The sequence below is a fragment of the Camellia sinensis genome, chromosome 12, assembly GCF_055761805.1.
Source record: "Camellia sinensis isolate YWXY chromosome 12, ASM5576180v1, whole genome shotgun sequence".
Classification (NCBI taxonomy): domain Eukaryota; kingdom Viridiplantae; phylum Streptophyta; class Magnoliopsida; order Ericales; family Theaceae; genus Camellia; species Camellia sinensis.
The window spans coordinates 81,880,431-81,896,554 of NC_138972.1; positions in this window are offsets into that span (position 1 = coordinate 81,880,431).

Sequence of the window (16,124 nt, forward strand, 5' to 3'; positions counted from 1 at the left end):
CAGCCAAACGGAGTTAAGCAAAGCCTCAGCCAGACTGAGCCCTCCAAGTCTCAGCCAAATTGAGTATGAAGAGCTCAGCCAGACTGAATTAACCAAAGCCTCAGCCTGACTGAGCCCTCCAAGTCTTAGCTAGCTGAGCATGAAGAACTCAGCCAGTTTGAGTTTACCAAAGCCTCAGCCCGACTGAGCCCTCAAAGTCTCAGCCAGACTATGTATGAAGAGCTCGGTCAGACTGAGTCAAAACTAGTCTCACTCAGACAAAGCATGCAGTTAAAGGTAGACTTAGTTACATCTCAATTCATTCATACAAGTTAGTTTACTTATCCATTTTTACCATTTATACAAGTTATGTTACTTGTCCAATTTTACCATTCATACACTTTATTAATCAACTTTACCATTCAAAAACAAAAAAAGACAACAACAACAATAACAAAACTGGTACTTTTATTAATAACTTGCACCATTATACACTTCATTACAGAAATTACATTTACTTCATTACAAAAAAATAAAATAAAAGCAGGAAGAACACCCAGCCCTCAATCCTTTTCGCTGAACGCAAGATCTTCCTCTTCCACCCACTCATCCAGGGGCGTCTGGGCGACGTCGTCCTCTCCTACTTTCACCAGACTGAAGTCCACATCTGGGAACAGCTCATGCACCTTATACCTGAAGCTTATCCAGCTGCTGTCCTAGTATTGGCTCATCTCGTGCTTATAGAAGTCTGACTACTGAAAGCTTTGGATCACTTCTTTTTCGCTCCTACCTTTAGCGGCCACTCCCGACGACCTAGCACCCCATTCACCCTCCTTAGCTAAGCTCCTGGCGACAACCATATCAATGGCCATCTGGAATTCAGTAGCCCCCTTAAATTGCTCCACCGTCGCCACACATAAGTCTGGGTACGCCGCCATCTCAGAGGCCATTTTGGCCCTCTTTTCTTCCAACGTCCTCTCCATCTCCGCAATGCACCCGTCTACTTTTTCCTTATCTTTAAGCGCCTGGTCACACAGATCTTCGTTGTTAGAGAGGGCCTCTTCCAACCTTTCCTTGGCAGTGGTGCAGGCTTCTTGGACTTCGCCTATCTTCCTCTGCTCGCCTGCCAACTCAAACTCCAGCGATACCACCTTGTGGCTCACCACTTCCAGCTCCGATTTGGTCACGGCGAGCTCGGAGGTAGCACGTTCTGCCAAATAGCTCTACACCACCACCAATACTTTCATCCTCTTAGCTCTTTGCGCATAATCCAGGTTCTTTACACAGGCACTCCGCGCGGCTTTTCTCCAGCCCGCCGTCTCGACCCTTAGGTTTTGCAACTGTGCTTTCACCCCTTCTACCTCCACCTTCGTGCGTGTCGCCTTATTCAGTAGGGCCGCTGCCAAGGTCGTCGCCTCCATCTGCACTAAGCAGAACCCTCTCAGGAGGTCGGCCTCTGTAAATCATGTCATCGACCACACGACCGCATCCTCCACTACCCTCAGGAGACGATCGACGGCAACCCTGGCTTCGTCCCCTTCTTCTGCCTATCAACCGGCCACCGCGCGAACGTGATACGTGGCAGTCTTCAACATGGTGCTCATCTCTGATCTACTCACTCCCCCTTTTCCTCCCTAGGACTTAGGGACACTTCTGGCACAGGCCCAATCTTGGGTGATTGTTGTCCTAATCTCTCGCCTCATGTTACCTACTTTGGCTTAGCTGTGCTAATCACCACTTAGGCATTTGGGCCCATGGCTTCTCCTATCCCCATCCTTGTCCCCCCCACATTTATTTTTGGGGCTGCCTCCGCCATCCCCTCCTTCACCTTCTTCAAAATCGGTCCCTCCCTCACTCTCCTCTGTAGCCGCTCTTTTTTTCTTCAACACCTTATCCACCTCCTATCTGCTCCTCTCCGTTAGCGGATCCACTAGGGGCGGCAGGAACGTAAAATCAGTAAGATCCTCATCTCCCAGAGGCTTGGGGCGTGGTCGAACTCGCTCCTTCATGACCAGCTTAGGCATAGGGCCTAACTGCGATTCTTTATACTTGTCGACCTTGGCAAATGTCCTCTGCTCCTCTGCCTCCTGCATCTTTCTCCTCGCCTCTAACTTTTCTGGCACAAGGTCCTCCTCGGTCAGTTGTGGCCCTAGACTCAAAGCAAACAGGGTCAAAGGCCTAATAAGGTCATCTCATTTCACGCCCTCCTTCTCCCTTCACTCATTCACCCATTTAACTTTATTCTCTGCCTCTGCCTCCAGCCTTGGCTCTACCGACTTGATGGGAATTTTCTACAGTGTACGTACCCCTCTCTCGTCATTTGCTGATACGTAGAACCACCTTGGTCTCCACTGCTTTACCGATGATGGCAAACCCGCCACTAATCCTCTGCTCGCCACCGCCTACAAGGTAACCCGTGTTTCTTATTGACTAGAGGCCTTATAGCAAGAAAAAAACTCCTCTACTGTCATCGCTGCTCCCCCGGTCGCTCGTGGCCATGCGATCGCGCAAGCCAGTAATATTTTCCATGTGCTGGGCATAAGCTGCCCTGGCGCCACCTCCATTCGGTTCAGCATGACCACCACTATTTGTGGGAGCGGCAACCTCAAACCCCCCACAAAGCCTCCGCATACAGCGTAAACTCCATCGGACGTGCATCCGACGCCCTCTCCTTAAATGTGGGCAACTTCAACTCTATCTCTGCTGGAATCTGGTACTTTTTACGCACCTCCTTGTAACAACCCTCGTCACTGTTTACCGAGTAACCACTGATCACCATTAAACTGAAACTGATTATGACTGATAAGTGAACTGAATGAACTACTGAACTGACTGACTGAAATTGAAACTGACTTGACTGAGTATATCTGTTCAATTGTATGTCTATCTGTTTGTTTGTTTGATTATCTGTTTGTGTTTTATGTTTAAATTTACTAATTGAAGGCCTTATCGGCGGCCGAACCGGAAACCGATTAGTGTTTTCTGATCATCGTAATTTATGTGATTTTATGGTGTAATTATCTGAAAACTGATTAGGTATGATTAAATTAGAGTAATTAAGCCAAATTAATAGAGTTGGACTTATTTACCATTAGGCCATTGAGTGGACCACTACCTAATATCTTTTGAGCCTTAGTTGGTTCACATATGTGAGCCTTAACACATTTCCTCAGCCTTCTTTGAGCAGCAAAACCGACAGAGAGAGAGAGAGGTAGAGAAATTTAGCTTCATCTTGAATTTTGGCTTGAATCTTGAAGAATTGAAAGCTTAAGTGCATGATTGAGCCTCTAGACTTGTAATTGAGAAACCTAGCTATGAATTTCACCCTTCTTATTGTGTATTTAAGTTCCTTCTAGCATGGATCATGGTAGTTGAAAGAATTAAGTCAAGAATTGGTTCATTAATGTTGAATTGGAGCTCATTCCATGCATGCATGTTTGAATTGTTGAATTTGAGTGGATTCCATGGAGAATTGTCTCATGCATGCTCATGGTTATGTTAAGTCCATGTTTTCATCTTGTTTTCGGAACAATTGGCTCCTTAGAGCATCAAATTGAAGCTTTGAAATGATTTAAATTCATGCATGTTTGCATGTTCTTCATATTTATGGAAATTGGATTTATGTGAAACACCCTTGGGCCTTGATTTTACAAATTGAGCTTTGAATCATGTTAAAGTATGAGTTTTGATGTGTTTTCTGGAAAATTGGCCCAAGAGGATCGAAATTTGTGGTTTAAAACTTGGTTTTGAGCTTGAGATTCAAATCTGGAATTTTCAAAATTTGGACTCACGCTCGAGCGGGGTGACTGGCGCTCGAGCGTGGAAATTGTGCTCCCAGCATTTTGTTCTGTTTTGAAGTCCGCTCGAGCGGAAGAATTGACGCTCGAGCGGGACATTGTGTCTCATGCTCGAGCGGGTGTCGAGCGCCCAATCGAGCGTGATTTTCACCTATCTAGCACTTTTGACTGTTTTGCAGAACGCTCGAGCGGGTAAGTCTACACTCGAGCGGAAACCTTTGTTTGCATGTCCGTTCGAGCAGAGTAATCTACGCTCGAGCGTGACCCTTGTTTTCTGAAAAGTCTGTAATTGTTTCTCAAGTGTATCTTTGCATCCTTGTCTCATCCTAGGCATTATTAGGCCTAGTTAAGACATCTTAATGAGGATATAGATGTAGAACACGCCGAGGCAAATTAAGGTTAAGCTTTATCTTTCCCAACTGTGTAGCTTAGTGTGTGTTCAATCTGTAACTGTGTAGGTTTGGCTTTCTGAGGAGACGCTCTAGCTTACTGTAGCCCAGAACTCTGTGAGTAACAACTGTGTAAAGATATGTTCGAAATGATTATTTTCTGAACAATTGAACTGTACTGCTTTCTGAACTGTTACTGTTAATTGAATGAATATATGTCCTATATTCTGAACTGTATTGTGGCATCCTTAGCAACTACTGCTTACTGTTACTATTACAGAGATCTCTGTCGGTTCCCCCGTTGGAACCACTACTGTTACTGACTGATGGCCATCATTTACTGCTCGATTTTTTAAGACCTACTGTTTACTGTACTGTTATGCTAATGGATGTACTACATATGACTGCACTGACTGAACGACTGAAATGCTGATTTAATGAACTGTTTTCATTACTATAAGGACATTCATTCTTAACCCCTTTACGCATTGTATTATTCACTGGGTTTTAGCTCACTGCTTATATATATATATATATATATATATATATATGTAGGTGTACAGGCACCAGAATGAGACTAGAAGCGTCGGGGGTAAACTCCAGTTTTGTCAAGCCAAGCACTGTGCCTCACTGCGAGGTTCCGAGCCTGCCATGCTATGGCTTAGGGGTCTTTTATATCCCCCTTCTGTCTCTGTATCTGTTTTGTGAACTATATAGACTGATAGCACTGTACTGTACTACTCTATAAGGGATGGAGTCCCTATTTTGAATACATGTAAATATATGTACATACTGTTCTGTACTGTTTACGTATATATGAATGAAAAGTCTTTTGCATACTGACTGGCACAGCTCATTGGACACTGTTTATTTACTGTATTGGCTTTCGTCAGGCCCTGTACTCTGTTTTACTGTACTACTGTTAAGCAGGCATTCGGTAATCTCAGATTACTGGCCGGTTATGGTGCTAAACCCATGGGGCCGGGTTTGGGTCGTGACAGAGTGGTATCAGAGCGACGCTTACCACGAGTTATACCGCACACACGTGTCCAAATGAGCTATAGAGTGTCCTAGAAAAGTGATTAGGGCATTTCATGAGCATTATAAGTTTGTGCCTATGATATGACTGAACATATGCTAACATGTTAACCTATTTAAACAAATGACTACTTATGTTGATAACTGTTATAACTGCTTATAGTGAAATGGATAATGCAAGAACTGCAAATGAAACTGAATCCTCATCCTCTAAGGCCAGAATGGCCAGACTGGAACGAATGATGGAACTGATAACTGAAAGATTAGACCAGCAACAGAATCAACAGCCCCCACCTCCTCCTCCGGCTGTACCGGAACAGAATACTAACGTTAATGATGGGGACATAATAGCTCTCACCCATAAGTTCAGCAAGATGAAACTACCATCCTTTCAAGGAGGCCTTGAACCGTTAAAAGCTGAAGCGTGGGTTCTTGAGACTGAAAAATTATTTAAAGTATTCCCGTGCTCCGAGGCACACAAAGTACTGTTGGCTACCTTTACTCTACAAGAGGAAGCTAGAAGGTGGTGGATGCTTATCCGTAATGAAAATACAGTTATGACATGGGCTCAATTCAAGGGAGCCTTCTTCGATAAGTATTTCCCTCAGTGTGTTAGGGATAGAAAGGTGACTGAGTTTGAACAGCTGAAACAGGGCACAATATTCGTTGCTAAATATGAAACAAAGTTCACTGAGCTTGCGAGATATGCACCGTATATAGTGGACACTGATTACAAGAAGGCCAGAAAGTTCGAAGGCGGCCTTAATGTTGCAATTCTTGACAGGATTAATGTTCTGAAGCTACCAAACTATGTAAATGTTCTTGACCGAGCCTTGATGGCTGAATCGAACATCGAGGCACTGAAAACCGAAACACTAGCGTCTGAATGGCGTGATAAAAGGCAGGGTTTCAAATTTAAGAAAGGCAAGCATAACCCAGCGAACAAGAAGCAGAATACGGGGTCAACAACTAGCCCCAGCCAAGGGAGTGGTTCCATACCACCCTGTTCTGAGTGTGGCAAGAAGCACAAAGGGGTCTGTTACAAAATATCTGGAGCCTGTTACAGGTGTGGCAAGGTGGGCCACATGGTTAAAGACTGCCCCTCTGCTCCACAGGCCAGTAGTAAAGCTACGCCAAGCGTGGCAGCATCGACTGTTGCACCAAAACCGAACCCCAAGGTACCGGGAAAGAGCCTATGAGGCAGGGCCGAGTATTCGCCCAAGTACCGGGAGACGTGAAGAATACTGAGACCGTTGTGTCAGGTATTCTCTCTATCTGTACTCAAAATGCTTATGTACTGATTGATTCGGGGTCTACGCATTCATATGTGTCGCATGTTTTTTCGCAAAAATTGAATAGACCCTTAGAACCTATGAACTATCTGTTAGCTGTATCTTCACCCGTTGGGGGATCTATGACCTGTGCATATATGTATCCTGCTTGTGAAATTATTGTTGGAAATACACATCTGTTTATTGATTTACTGCCACTGAACATTGACCATTTCGATACCATAGACTGTGTAACGAAACAAGTAGTTTTTCGTCTACCTGGTTTGCCTGAATTTGTGTTTAATGGGGTTGGAGTAGTACCTCCCCCATATCTGATTTCATCTGTGAAAGCGGTTAAATTGATTAGAAAGGGATGTAAAGGATATCTGTGTTCTGTATTGACTATATCTACTGATGGTATTGCTAATGTGAACAGTATCCCCATAGTTAGTGAATTCCCAGATGTTTTTCCAGATAATCTGCCAGGGGATTTGATTGACAGGGAGATTGAATTCACTATGGATGTGATTCCCGGAACACAGCCAGTTTCTAAAGCTCCTTACCGAATGGCTCCATCGGAACTGAAAGAGCTGAAGGTACAACTGCAAGAACTGTTAGACAAAAAGTTCATCAGGCCTAGTACTTCACCATGGGGCGCACCTGTTTTGTTTGTAAAGAAGAAAGACGGCTCATTGAGATTGTGTATAGACTACCGTGAACTGAACAAGGTAACTGTGAAAAATAAGTATCCATTGTCGTGTATTGATGACTTATTCGATCAGTTACAGGGAGCGCAAGTGTTTTCTAAGATTGATCTCAGATCCGGATATCATCAGCTGAAAGTTAAACCAGAAGACATAGACAAAACTGCCTTCCGAACGAGGTATGGGCATTATGAATTTTTAGTTATGCCTTTCGGAGTTACCAATGCACCTGCTGTATTTATGGATCTAATGAACAGAATCTTTAAACCGTACCTTGATGACTTTATTGTTGTATTCATTGATGACATACTGATTTACTCCAAAAGTATAGAAGAACATGAACATCATCTGAGACTTGCCCTACAAACCCTAAGAGAACAGAAACTTTATGCTAAACTATCTAAATGTGAATTTTGGCTTGATCATGTTATGTTTTTGGGGCATGTTGTTAGCAAAGATGGAATTTCCGTTGTTGATCCGCAGAAAATTGAAGCTGTAGTGAACTGGCCTAGACCAAAAAATGTGACCGAAGTCTGAAACTTTTTGGGTTTGGCTGGATATTACAGAAGATTTGTCAAAGATTTCTCCAAAATTGCCTTACCATTAACTCAACTGACACAGAAGGAGATATCATTTGACTGGACTGACCAAAGGGAATCAGCCTTTCAAGAGTTGAAGACTCGACTCGTGACTGCACCAGTTCTTACCTTACCTTCAGGAACGGATGGTTTTACCATATTTAGTGATGCTTCTCATAAGGGTTTGGGATGTGTTTTAATGCAGAATAGGAGAGTAATTGCCTACGCTTCCCGACAACTGAGACCGCATGAAAAGAACTACCCGACCCATGATCTGGAACTTGCTGCAGTAGTATTTGCACTGAAAATCTGGCGTCACTATCTGTATGGGGCAACATGTGAAGTATATACCGACCACAAGAGTCTGAAATATTTCTTCACACAGAAAGAACTGAACATAAGACAGCGGAGATGGCTAGAACTGATTAAAGACTATGATCTACAGATTTTGTACCATCCGGGAAAAGCCAACACCGTTGCCGATGCACTGAGTCGGAAATCGACTGGAAATTTAGCCTATTTGCTCACCGGACAGAAAGAGTTGCTTTGTGATCTTGAAAAGTCCAAAATTAAAGTTGTTTTGCGAGAACAAGGTGGAACAATAGCTGTTATTTCTGCTCAACCGGCATTGATTGAGAAAATTAAAGAGAAACAGCAACAAGATGACTTCTTGAAGAAGATCATCGAAGAAAGGGAATCTAAACCGAGACCGGGGTTCAAGTTTGAAAATAATGTACTGAGATTTCAAGAAAGACTGTGTGTACCAAACGATACTGAACTGAAAAGAAGTTCTGCAAGAGGGCTACAACTCAAAATTGTCTATCCATCCGGGGAATACGAAAATGTATCAAGACCTGAAACTGAATTTCTGGTGGCTAGGAATGAAGAAAGAAATTGCTGATTTTGTATCAAAATGTCTTCATTGCCAACAAGTCAAGGCCGAACATCAACGACCCGCAAGCTTATTGCGGCCCTTACCAATACCGGAGTGGAAGTAGGAACACATCACCATGGATTTTATTGTGGGATTACCTCGCTCCAGTAAAGGTACGGACTCAATTTGGGTTATTGTTGATAGACTGACTAAATCTGCTCACTTCTTACCTGTCAAAATAATTTATAATGCGGATAAATTGGCCGTGATTTATATTGATGAAATTGTTAGACTGCATGGAGTGTCTGTGTCCATTGTTTCTGACAGAGACTCGAAGTTTACATCGAGATTTTGGCAAAGCCTACAGACTGCATTGGGTACCGAACTGAGACTGAGTAGTGCCTATCATCCTCAAATAGATGGTCAATCAGAAAGGACCATCCAGACTCTAGAGGATTTATTGAGAATGTGTGTCCTTGATTTTTAGGGAAACTAGGAAAGCCATTTGCCCTTAGCTGAATTCGCCTACAACAACAGCTATCATTCCAGTATTGGCATGGCGCCTTTCGAGGCATTGTATGGTAGAAAATGTAGATCTCCGATTTGCTGGGCAGAAGTTGGAGATAGGCCTTTGCTTGGGCCCGAGATTGTATATGAAACGATTGAGAAAGTAAAATTGATACAACAGAGACTGAAAACCGCACAGAGCAGACAGAAAAGCTATGCTGATGTCAGAAGACGGGATAGAGAATATGAAGTGGGTGATCACGTGTTTGTGAAAGTGACGCTGATGAAAGGCCAGACTCGTTTTGGGGTCAAAGGCAAGTTAGCGCCAAGATATGTCGGACCGTATGAGATTATTGAGAAAGTCAATCCGGTGGCGTATCAAGTTGCGCTTCCTCCTGAAATGGAGCATATGCATAACGTCTTCCACATCTCTATGTTGAGGGATTACCTCCGAGATCCTTTCCATGTGATAGAGCCGACTCGTGTAGTGCTGAGTGACGACTACACTTACGAGGAACGGCCCATTCAGATTGTAAACAGACGGGTCAAGAAGTTGAGGAATAAAGAGATCCCGTTAGTGAAAGTTGACTGGCAGAACCATGGTGGTGTGTATGCCACTTGGGAAAGGAAAGATGACATGGCTAAAAGATATCCTGAACTGTTTCCATTGAACCCTGTTTTCTTCCAGAATGAAGGTAACTCGAGTTTAGAGGACTAAACTCTTTTTAAGGAGGGGAGACTGTAACAACCCTCGTCACTGTTTACCGAGTAACCACTGATCACCGTTAAACTGAAACTGATTATGACTGATAAGTGAACTGAATGAACTACTGAACTGACTGGCTGAAATTGAAACTGACTTGACTGAGTATATCTGTTCAATTGTATGTCTATCTGTTTGTTTGTTTGATTATCTGTTTGTGTTTTATGTTTAAATTTGCTAATTGAAGGCCTTATCGGCGGCCGAACCGGAAACCGATTAGTTGATCATCGTAATTTATGTGATTTTATGGTGTAATTATCTGAAAACTGATTATGTATGATTAAATTAGAGTAATTAAGCCAAATTAATAGAGTTTGACTTATTTACCATTAGGCCATTGAGTGGACCACTACCTAATATCTTTTGAGCCTTTAGTTGGTTCACATATGTGAGCCTTAACACATTTCCTCAGCCTTCTTTGAGCAGCAAACCGACAGAGAGAGAGAGAGAGAGGTAGAGGAATTTAACTTCATCTTGAATTTTGGCTTGAATCTTGAAGAATTGAAAGCTTAAGTGCATAATTGAGCCTCTAGACTTATAATTGAGGAACCTAGCTATGAATTTCACCCTTCTTATTGTGTATTTAAGTTCCTTCTAGCATGGATCATGGTAGTTGAAAGAATTAAGTCAAGAATTGGTTCATTAATGTTGAATTGGAGCTCATTCCATGCATGCATGTTTGAATTGTTGAATTTGAGTGGATTCCATGGAGAATTGTCTCATGCATGCTCATGGTTATGTTAAGTCCATGTTTTCATCTTGTTTTTGGAACAATTGGCTCCTTAGAGCATCAAATTGAAGCTTTGAAATGATTTAAATTCATGCATGTTTGCATGTTCTTCATATTTATGGAAATTAGATTTATTTGAAACACCCTTGGGCCTTGATTTTACAAATTGAGCTTTGAATCATGTTAAAGTATGACTTTTGATGCGTTTTCTGGAAAATTGGCCCAAGAGGATCGAAATTTGTGGTTTAAAACTTGGTTTTGAGCTTGAGGTTCAAATCTGGAATTTCCAGAATTTGGACTCACGCTCGAGCGAGGTGACTGGCGCTCGAGCGTGGAAATCGTGCTCCCAGCATTTTGTTCTGTTTTGAAGTCCGCTCGAGTGGAAGAATTGACGCTCAAGCGGGACATTGTGTCTCATGCTCGAGCGGGTGTCGAGCGCCCAATCGAGCGTGATTTTCACCTATCCAGCACTTTTGACTGTTTTGCAGAACGCTCGAGCGGGTAAGTCTACGCTCAAGCGGAAACCTTTGTTTGCATGTCCGCTCGAGCGGAGTAACCTACGCTCGAGCGTGACCCCTGTTTTCTGAAAAGTCTGTAATTGTTTCTCAAGTGCATCTTTGCATCCTTGTCTCATCCTAGGCATTATTAGGCCTAGTTAAGACATCTTAATGAGGATATAGATGTAGAACACGCCGAGGCAAATTAGAGTTAAGCTTTATCTTTCCCAACTGTGTAGCTTAGTGTGTGTTCAATCTGTAACTGTGTAGGTTTGGCTTTCTAAGGAGACGCTCTAGCTTACTGTAGCCCAGAACTCTGTGAGTAACAACTGTGTAAAGATATGTTCGAAATGATTATTTTCTGAACAATTGAACTGTACTGCTTTCTGAACTGTTACTGTTAATTGAATGAATTTATGTCCTATATTCTGAACTGTATTGTGGCATCCTTAGCAACTACTGCTTACTGTTATTGTTACAGAGATCTCTGTCGGTTCCCCTGTTGGAACCACTACTGTTACTGACTGATGGCCATCATTTACTGCTCGGTTTTTTAAGACCTACTGTTTACTGTACTGTTATGCTAATGGATGTACCACATATGACTGCACTGACTGATCGATTGAAATGCTGATTTAATGAACTGTTTTCATTACTATAAGGACATTCATTCTTAACCCCTTTACGCATTGTGTTATTCACTGGGCTTTAGCCCACTGCTTATAAATATATATGTAGGTGTACAGGCACCAGAACGTGACTAGAAGCGTCGGGGGTAAACTCCAGTTTTGTCAAGCCAACCACTGTGCCTCGCTGCGAGGTTCTGAGCCTGCCATGCTATGGCTTAGGGGTCTTTTATTTCCCCCTTCTGTCTCTGTATCTGTTTTGTGAACTGTATAGACTGATAGCACTGTACTGTACTACTTTATAAGGGATGAAGTCCCTATTCTGAATGCATTTAAATATATGTACATACTGTTCTGTACTGTTTATGTATATATGAATGAAAAGTCTTTTGCATACTGACTGGCACAGCTCATTGGACACTATTTATTTACTGTATTGGCTTCCGCCAGGCCCTGTACTCTGTTTTACTGTACTACTGTTAAGCAGGCCTTCGGTAATCTCGGATTACTGGCCGGTTACGGTGCTAAACCCATGGGGCCGGGTTTGGGTCGTGACACTCCTCCAATTCCTCTACCGTAAACGTTGACTTGTCAGCCTTGGTGTACCAGTGATCAGGTCCCACTTCACTAATCGACTTTGCGACCACGATCATAGTAAACGAACGAGGTCGCGTCGCTTGCTCCGCCCCTCTTTCCTCCCGTCTCTCCGTCCTATATTGCTCCGCCAACTCTATCGTATCGTCTTTACCCAATGCCTCTAGCTTCATGGCTGGCGCTTCATCTCGAGCCATCTTTTTTACGTTTCTGTGTATTGCTTCGGACGCCAGCGCGAGGAAGTTCACAAACTGTTGGAAGGGAGTGTCACACGAAATGAATGAGGTCAAGTCTGGGATGTGTTGGTTTCTCGCAATGAGATATGTAAAACAAATAACTCCAAATGCCCACGGTTTGCCTATATTCCAAGGATCAAGATTAAATTTCGCCAGTTTGAAAATTTCAAAAGTTTCCACCCCCGCCTTTTCCACATCCTATCTTAGTCCTAACCTTTCGCTTCTTGCTAACGCATCACCTCTCTCACCACTGGATCGTGCCACGTGTACAACCATAATTCACCACCATTTTCCCCCTTCCTTGTCTATTCCACTTCACATCATCACGTGCTTCATCGCTACTCGAGCCCCGCGCGCCGCTACCACTTTTCTCTCAACCTCCCTTCGCGGTCGGCTCTTCTCTCGGTTGGTCTTCTCGGTCGACCCCCCTCTTCGCGATCGGCCTTCCTCTCGGTCGGTCTTTTCGCTCGGCCCTCCTTCACGGTCGGCCCTCCTCTCGGTTGGTCTTCTCGCTCGGTTCCCCTTCACGGTCAGTCTTCGCAGTCGGCCCTCCTCACATTCGGCCCTTTCACTCGGCCCCACACACTCCCCATCTTCCTTCTTATTCCCTTCGTTGGACTGAAGCTGCACTTGAGAATGGGGGACTATTGACATCGGTGGGCCTATAAAAGGCTTTAGCCCACCACTTAGAGCCCAATTCATAGTTCAAGTACTAAAGCCCAACACCCTTGAGAAACTAGTGTTGAACTAGGAACCAATGGCATCTAAACACGTGTCAAGCAGGGAACCAGCCACGTAAGCAAACAAAGATCTTGCAGAGTTATTACACCGCACATCAGCCATTAATGAGGCTCCCACAATATTAAATTCGATAACCCCTTCACGTCGGAACAGGCAACCTCACCGTGAGCAATTCAAGCTAGAGTGTAGACTTTTGGTCAACACGACAGGTCGGAGTGGACAAGGAAATGATGAACAAAGGATATAAGGAGGTTTCCAAGACACATCAAAGGTTAAGTTCTCCATTCTTTTCTCTCTCTCTCTCTCTCTCTAGACAGTAAATCTCCCATTTTCTAACTTGATCGTCGGACGGTCCGCTGGGGAACTCCCATTCCCTATTGGACTTTTTTGCAGGCACCACCAACGAGCTCCGAGACCAGTGAAAGGTGTTGGAAGCGTAGATCGACCCGACTCGCCCAGCAGTGTCATCAGCTTTTATTATATTTTCTATAAAATTGCACAAAAATATGTGGCTACGAAATAATTGTTAATTAAATGGGAAATTAAAATAATTACATTCAACATGAAAACTTTTTAATATATATATGGTAAATATTTCTTCGTTGTCTCTCTTGTTTTTTTGTTCTAATTTCTCCCTTTTCCTTGCGTCTTGCTCCACCATATTCAAAAAAGGTGTAAACAATGTAGTAACTGTTGAGAGAAAGTTTAGCACAAAATTAAACCTTTCAATTTTGATAATTACCAATTTGACACAAATCATATATTACAATTCGATTTTGTCAGTTTGGTGTAAATAAGAGATTTACATAATATTTTAAAAGGTTTTATAAAATTTGTAGAATTCACATTGACGATAAACGAAGAAAAAGTATAAAAAATGCTCTATAAATATATCTCATTCTCTAGTTTTTATTACTGGTGTTATTATATTGATCACTTAACTTTTGATGTCTAAATTTTCGATAACCACAATCGATTGTCAACAGTAATTTTTTAATGACTCTTCGGCGAAATGAAATATCATTAACTTAGCACAATAAAATCATCCAACAACCAATTTTGGTGATTTTTTCGGCAAAAGTGAAATTTTATTATTTTCATAATAGATAAATTTTAATTAACAGATAAAAGCATAGTGAAATTTCTTTGATCCAACACAATTAAACAAATGAAATTTCACTACGCTATCCCATAGAAGTTTCTATGTATAAACCCCAAACCTTAGCTAAAAGCATAGTGAAATTTAATAAATTTCAAGATAAGAAAATTTCAATTGATGATTATACGTTATAAAATCAGAAGTCAACGAAATTCTCACTCTCATACCTAATGAAAATTCACTGAGTTAGTTTCACTGACTCTAGTTTAAATCCAATGAAATTACATGATGTTAGTGAGATTTCACTAAATTTGTCTAGGTCAATTAATTTTTTATGAACAAAGTCAATGAAATTTTACTAACTTTTGACAATTTCATGTACCTTAAAAAAGGCAATAAAGTAGATATTTTCTTTTTATATATTTTCTCGCTAAAAATCAATTTCAACCAAACACTAATCATTCTCGATTGAAGTGTTGATATCTTCTACAACATCTTTCGATAGTGGTGAACAATCCGAAGACATGATTAGATCAAACAATGGGTCACCTCATTGGTTTTCACCGGTGAATGCGATGAAGGTGATAAAATATTGATGTTTTAAAAATCTCTTTAATTTAGTAAAACTATGCTCGGTCCATAAATTCAAATTTAAACTTTGTTTGTCCAAAGTTTACACGTTAAAATATTTTGTCTATAAGAACATTCTTAAACAAAATGATCAAAATACCCATATTTCTTTTACCCAAAAATTCACGCGCCTTTTTATTTGGTTAGAACGATGCATGTCTCTATTAAAATCACCTTTCTCCAAACTCATTCTCTCTCTCTCTGCTTGCATTCTCATATCTACCTTCTCTCTCATCTTCTTCTTCATCTTTGCCATTTCCTTTTGTTTACAAAACCTTAACCCATCTTTAACTCAGCCTCTGGCACGCCACGCTCTTCCCAAAAAGTTTTTTGTTATCCTAGGTAGACAACCCAAGGAAGGGTGAATTAGGTTTTTAAATAAATTGTTAAATTAAAATTTAACCCAAATAATAAATAAATAAATATAAAATAATATTCCAACTTAACAATATCAAATATCGTAATCAAATAAAATGAGCAAAGGGAAGCAAAAGCAAACTCAGTGATTTATAATGGTTTGGCACGCCGGGTCTACGTTCACTCTCCAAGTATCCTCATCCAAAATTTCTTCACTATTCTTTTGATAGTAATTACACTACTAATTTCACGAGTGCTAGTGAACCTTTACAAAAAGTGACCAATCTTGATCACTCTGAGTAGTTTAGAATTCGGTGCCTAGTCACACTTTACCGAGTGATTTTATTTAGGGTTGGGCATAGGGTTATCCGAACCGCCCAAACCATCCAACCCGAACCGATCCGCATACAAACAGGCGGTTTCGCAAACACAATGCAGGAGAAAGAGGTTTAGAATATGGCAAACTCACACCCACACTTAGACTCTTTTTTATTTATTATTTATTATTATTTCTTATGATGGCGTTTCCGAGTTTGCAAACATTTTTATTTTACTTAATGGGTTTGAATTGGATGAAGTTTGGCAACAATTTATTGTTATTTTATGATTGCATTTTGGATGAATGTAAAAGTTAATGAAGAATTGGTTTTAGGCAAGTTTAGGATTTTGAATGATTTTACTTTAATTGTATTGATGAATGATTTTGATGATTTA